Source organism: Gracilinanus agilis, chromosome 5 (genome assembly GCF_016433145.1).
Source record: "Gracilinanus agilis isolate LMUSP501 chromosome 5, AgileGrace, whole genome shotgun sequence".
NCBI lineage: Eukaryota > Metazoa > Chordata > Mammalia > Didelphimorphia > Didelphidae > Gracilinanus > Gracilinanus agilis.
In genome coordinates, this window is record NC_058134.1 from 82,031,284 (window position 1) to 82,037,195 (window position 5,912).

The following is a 5,912-nucleotide window of genomic DNA, read 5'->3' on the forward strand; positions in this document are numbered from 1 at the left end:
TTATTAAAGTATTAAAAACCTTATAAATAAATGCCAAGTCCCAGGCAACATGGAAGGAGCTGGGGTGGAGAGGTAGGCATAGAAACGGCAGCCCAGGCAGGACAAGCGGTGGGGCTGGAAGTACATATTCCGGATTGGCACTGTGAGTAAGAAACATGACAGGTTTATCTCCAGGATGCAACTGCCGCACAGTCTGGGGGGCCAACGGAGGCCTTGTAGCTTTCCCAGTGGGGAAGAGAGACAAGGTAGCCATGGCTGAAAGACCTGAGGACCTGAAACTTCCCAATTCTGTCTTCACCAGGATCAAGTAGGTGTTCCCCAACAGTATCAATATCTTCAAAGAGGCTAGAAGCGCCATCTCACCAGCCACCATCCAGTTAGTGCTGTATGCCACGTCTTGTGCAAACAACTTTGCAATGAAAGTAAAGTGGAAGACCCTAAAAACTATTGATGTACTGTCAGCTATGGAAGACATGGAATTTCAGTGATCTATTTCTCCTTTGAAATAAGCACTAGATGCATATAGACGTGAACAGAAAGGTAAGAAGGAAACTTCAGAGCAAAAGAAGAAAGATAAACTCAAAAGGACAGATTCTAAAGACCAACACAAGAGCAGGGAAGATGATAAGGATGAGGATGATGAAAGAATGGAAGAGGAGGAACAGAATGATGAAGTTGACAATTGAGCTTCCTGGAGAGAATGGCATTTCAGATGTTAAGGAAACTTAGAGTTGTGACACTGTTGCCTGTATTGTGATCTTTGTCAGAGAATTCTATGGCCTTTTCTTTCACTGCTAAGAATGCTTATTTTTAAGGAACTACTAATACTTGAATAATTCCTAGAGCTTTCTTGAATGAGACAGTCCTAATTTCATTTTATATAATCCATAAATTATGACCTTTTGACAAGGTAAGGTTATGAACTGTCATTTCATCTGATTTTATACTGGGGAAAAATGTGTGGAAGATACATTTTTTCACTTCCTGTTTTATGACCCAAATTTCATACAATCTATTATTTAGGGGCTTTAGAGGCAGTTGGAAATTGGAGAAATTTGAACTTTGAACATGAGTAATCTGTGAAAGAGTGATTGCAGCACTCTGGATTCGGGGCACTGTCCAAAAGTTGATGGTAAAAATGAAATTTAATTCCTTCAAAGTAACTTTCAGCAAGGTTCTGCTTCCTTTGATTTGTAGTTTCTCTTACTGAATCTTTCCCTAGTCTCTTTGCTGAGTTTGAGACTTGATTCCTTTTTGCCACACTTAACACTTTGTATCTGTTTTGAATTTTATGCTCCACTATATTAGTGGAAGATAGAATTTGCTTTAAAGTAGGCATTTCGTCTTGAAAGTCTTTACCCCTGCCTACTGAACAAAAGTTTGGAAACAGATTTTTCAAGAATACATAATCCCTTTAGTTTTTGTTTTATAGTGAACCTCATAGGTTCATCCTTTTGATTCTTAGCTTTTTTATTTAATAAATGACTAGCTCCAAAATCTATTCTTCCGGACATTACAGTCATTCTCTCCAAACTGTCTGTTGCTAATATGCAACCTTCCATCTGGCTTAACTTAAGAAATGTAAAGTTTTCTTCTAGTCTTATAATTCTGACTTTCATCTTTTAAAGATAGTTTGATGGAATAAATTTTAATGAAATCAAATAAAGCTTTGGGATATAATTCTAGTCAGTCTTCCTTTTTTGGTCCATAAAATTATCATAGTGATCCTACTCTCAACTGGAGTATTAGAGGTGAACAAATGTAGCCTATTACCATTTACTGATGGCTTATAGGGAATAGTTTTTGATAAATGAGGGAAGAATTTCATTTCACTCACTTCATTTGAGGGAGGTATATTTAATGTTTCTTATAATTATATATTATAATAATAATTAAAAATATGAAATATTGTTAAATAATAAAAATAGATACCAATAATCATTTTTATTTTATATTTATTAAGTGTATCTACTCATCATAATTCAATAAAAAAGTATACTCAATAAAAAAGTATACTCAATAAAAAGCCATGAAAATATAGATAAAAATAAATTAGAAACAAGATAATATAATCCTAAAAAATAAGTAACTCAAAGAGCATGTCATGTAAATAATCAATTATTTTATTGAGGAGAATGACAACAAAAGGGCAATATAGTAAAATTTATGGGAAGTAGTCAAAGCAATATTTAGGGGAAATTTATATATCTAAATTGTTATATCAATAAAATAGAGAAAGAACAGATTTCTAAATTGGGTAGAGAATGAAAAAAAATTTAAAAGAATAAACTAAAAATTCTCAATTAAGTACCAAATTGGAAATCATAAAAAATAAAGGACAGTTTATAAAATTGAAAGGAAGAAGACCATTGAAGTAAAAAATAATATTAGGACCTGTTTTTTTAAATAGATAAGCTATTGGTTAACTTGATTAAAATAAAGAAGAAAAGGAAATTATCTGTATAAAAATTAAAAAGATTTATCCACTTTCAATGAAGAGGAATTGAAAGCAGTTATTAGTAGCTATTTTGCCCAATTATATGCCAATAAATATAACAATCTAAATAAAATTTAAACTTAAATAATAGTAAATATTCAATTAAAATATTTGAAATACTTAACTTCAGTAGTTGCAGGATACAAAATAAACCCACATAAATCACTCTAATTTCTTTATATTGCTAGCAAAGTCCAACAGCAAGAGATAGGAAAAGAAATCCCCTTTAAAATTCTTCCTGACAACATAAAATATTTGGGAGTCCCACCTTCCAAGACAAACTAGGGAGCTATTTGAACACAATTATAAAACACTTTTTAAACAAATACATTAATATCTAAACAATTGGAGAAATATTAATTGGTCATAATTAGACTGAGCCAATATAATAAAAATAGCAAGTTATCTATATTAATCAAGTTTCATATTCAATGCAATACCATGTAAACTATACTCAAATTATTTCAAAGAATAAGAAAAATAATAAAAGAATCAATCTATGTAAACAGTCCATAATATCAAAGGAATCAAATTTAAAAAGTAAAGGAAAGAAGTTTAATAATATCCTATCTCACATTATATTTCAAAACAGTAATAATCAAAAACAATTCTGTTACTGGCTAAAAATACACTGGTGAGTGAGTGGAGTAGATTGGGTAAACAATAGTAATTTACTATAGTGATTTCTGTTTTGATAAATATGTAGCACCAAAATTTGGGACAAACATCTCATCACTTGACAAAAATTGCTTGGAAAACTTGAAATCCTTTTGGCAGAAATGAGATATAGACTAACTTACCACATCATATACCTAGAAAAGTTCAAAATGCATTATGTTATTTAGACATAAAGGGGAATATTAGGAGTGAGCAGGAAATACTTTACCTTATCAATCCTATAAATAAGGGAAGAATTTATAACCAAATAAGATAGGGAACACTATAATATGCAAAACTGATTATTTTGATTATATTGAAAAAGGTTTTGCAGAAACAAAACCAGTGCAGCTGAGATTAGAAAGCAACAACAACAAAAAAATAGTTGGAAAAATTATGAGAAGTTTCTCTGATAGTTTCCTCATTTCTCAAATATTTAGAAAACTGAATTAAATTTATAAGAACATGGGCCATTCCCACTTTTAGCAATGGTCAAAAGATTTAAAGAGGCAGTTTTCAGAAAATGATACCAAAGGACCTTATAGTCATATGATGAAATGTTCTAAATCATTCGTGATTCAATAAATCCAAGTTAAAACAACTTTGAGGTATTAACTCATACCTACCAGCTTGGCTAACATGACAGACATGGAAAATGACAATTATTGGACTGGAATGTTGAAAAATTGGGACACTAGCGAACTGTTGGTGGAGTTGTTAATTTATCTAACAATCCTGAAGAGCCATTTGGCTCTACAACCAAAGGATTATAAAATTGTACATCCTTTGACCCTGCAATACCACTTACTAGTTCTGTATCCCTAAGAGATTGAAGAAAAAGGAAAAGAAAAAGGTCTTATATGTACAAAAATATTTATAGCAGTTTCTTTTGTCGTGGCAATGAATTGGAATTTGAAGGTTGTCTATCTCATGGGGAATGATCAAGCAAGTTGTGGAATATTTTTGGAATATAATACTATTTTGCTATGAGAAATGATGAGCAGGATGCTTTCAGAAAAACCTGGGAGGACTTATATTGAAGCAAAGTGTAATGAACAGGAGGCTGTTGCTTACAGTAAGAGTAATCTTGAATAATTATCAACTCTGAATGACTTAAGTATACTTAGCAATTCAATGATCAAATAATTCTAAAGGACTTTTTTTCTGAGATACTATTTATTTTTTATATATTATAACAATAATACTATATACATGATCTCTTATGAATCTGTAATAAATGTTTATGCAAGAGATAAAATTATCACATTAGCTAAGCCAAAAAGTCTATGTCTCATTCCTATTATTCTGAAGAAATATGTTTTCCACCTCCTCAGAAAGATCTGATGGAGTCTGAATGCAGATCAAAATTTCTTTTTCCTTTTTGCTATATGGCTAACATGGACATATGTTTCACATAACTACATACCTGTCTATATGAAAATGCTTGCTTCTTAAAAATGAGGAGTTAGAGCAGGAGGATAAGGAGAGAATTTGAAACTCAGTTTTTTCTAAAGTGTTAAAAATTTTATATCTAATTGAGAAAATGAAATTAAAAAGTTTAACCACAAATGTGATGTGACATATAGGAAATTCAAGTAGGCAAGGACCAATCAAGTGGGTGTTTTTGAGTATAAGAGTGATATTTAGCATGTTTCTGGGCATGAGAGAAAGCTAGTAGATAGGAAGAAATTGAAAATAAGTGAAAGAGTACTTGTACATATATGTGATTAGACCTAGGAAGAAGAAAGAACTCTTCTTCATGTAACACTGAGGTAAGAGATTATAATGACAGAAAACTTTTATATGATGTGAGATAAGGAGGAGAGAATATGGACCTCTATGTGAATGGTGTCAATTTTTTTACCTAAATATAAGGCAAGATTCTCAGCTGAGGTGATAGGGTAGAGAAGCCATGGCAGTTTTGTGGAGGGTTGAAAGAGTTTGGAAAGCTTGCTCTAATGGGTGAATGGGAAAGTGGCTAAGAGCTATGTACAAATATTACCTTGCTAAGGTGAGGTCCCATAAATATGTAGTGTATAAAGTCAGCATGATTTCATAATTTTCTTGAGCTTCTTTGATCAATAAGTGAAAGGGAATGAAAGTATTTGATGGTAGGAATAGTGCAAAAATCAAAGCTTGGCCAGATAAGATTAGTAATAGGTTAAGGGAGAAGGGAGAAAGAAACTAGAGAATATATGGGTGTTGAGTTGAATTGGTTCCCAAAGAGGAAAGGGAGAAAAGAGTAATTACTCGAAGAGAATTGATGGGTCAAAGGATTAGAGATCATGGTTATGATGGTTACAGGGTTTGGTGTTATAAGGTAAAGGGAGAAGGGGAGTGGCCACTGATTTTGATCAAATAAGAATATATCAGAAATCATGACCATGAAAATTATACTTTTGTAGAATATGGTAAGGTAAAGGATAATAAGCCAGGGCAGCTGGGTGGCTCAGTGGATTGAGAGCCAGGCCTAGAGACTGGAGGTCCTAGGTTCAAGTCCGGCCTCGGACACTTCCAGCTGTGTGACCTTGGGCAAGTCACTTGACCCCTATCGCCCACCCTTACCACTCCTGGGCTAAGGAAGGTCCCTAGCCCAGATGAAAAAGGAGGAGGGTTGGGCGTGGGGCTAACAACCCCACCCTGTAAAAACTAATCTGCTAAAGAAACTGCAACCTAAAGTAGGGGCAGCTGGGCTAGCTCAGTGGATTGAGAGCCAGGCCTAGAGACGAGAGGTCCTAGGTTCAAATCCGGGCTCAGA

At 33.3% G+C, this 5,912-nt stretch overlaps 1 pseudogene; it reads left to right on the top strand.

Moving 5' to 3' along the window:
* The first annotated feature begins 251 nt into the window (after window positions 1-251).
* LOC123249842 lies at window positions 252-4,857 on the top strand (annotated as a pseudogene).
* The last annotated feature ends 1,055 nt before the right edge of the window (window positions 4,858-5,912 follow it).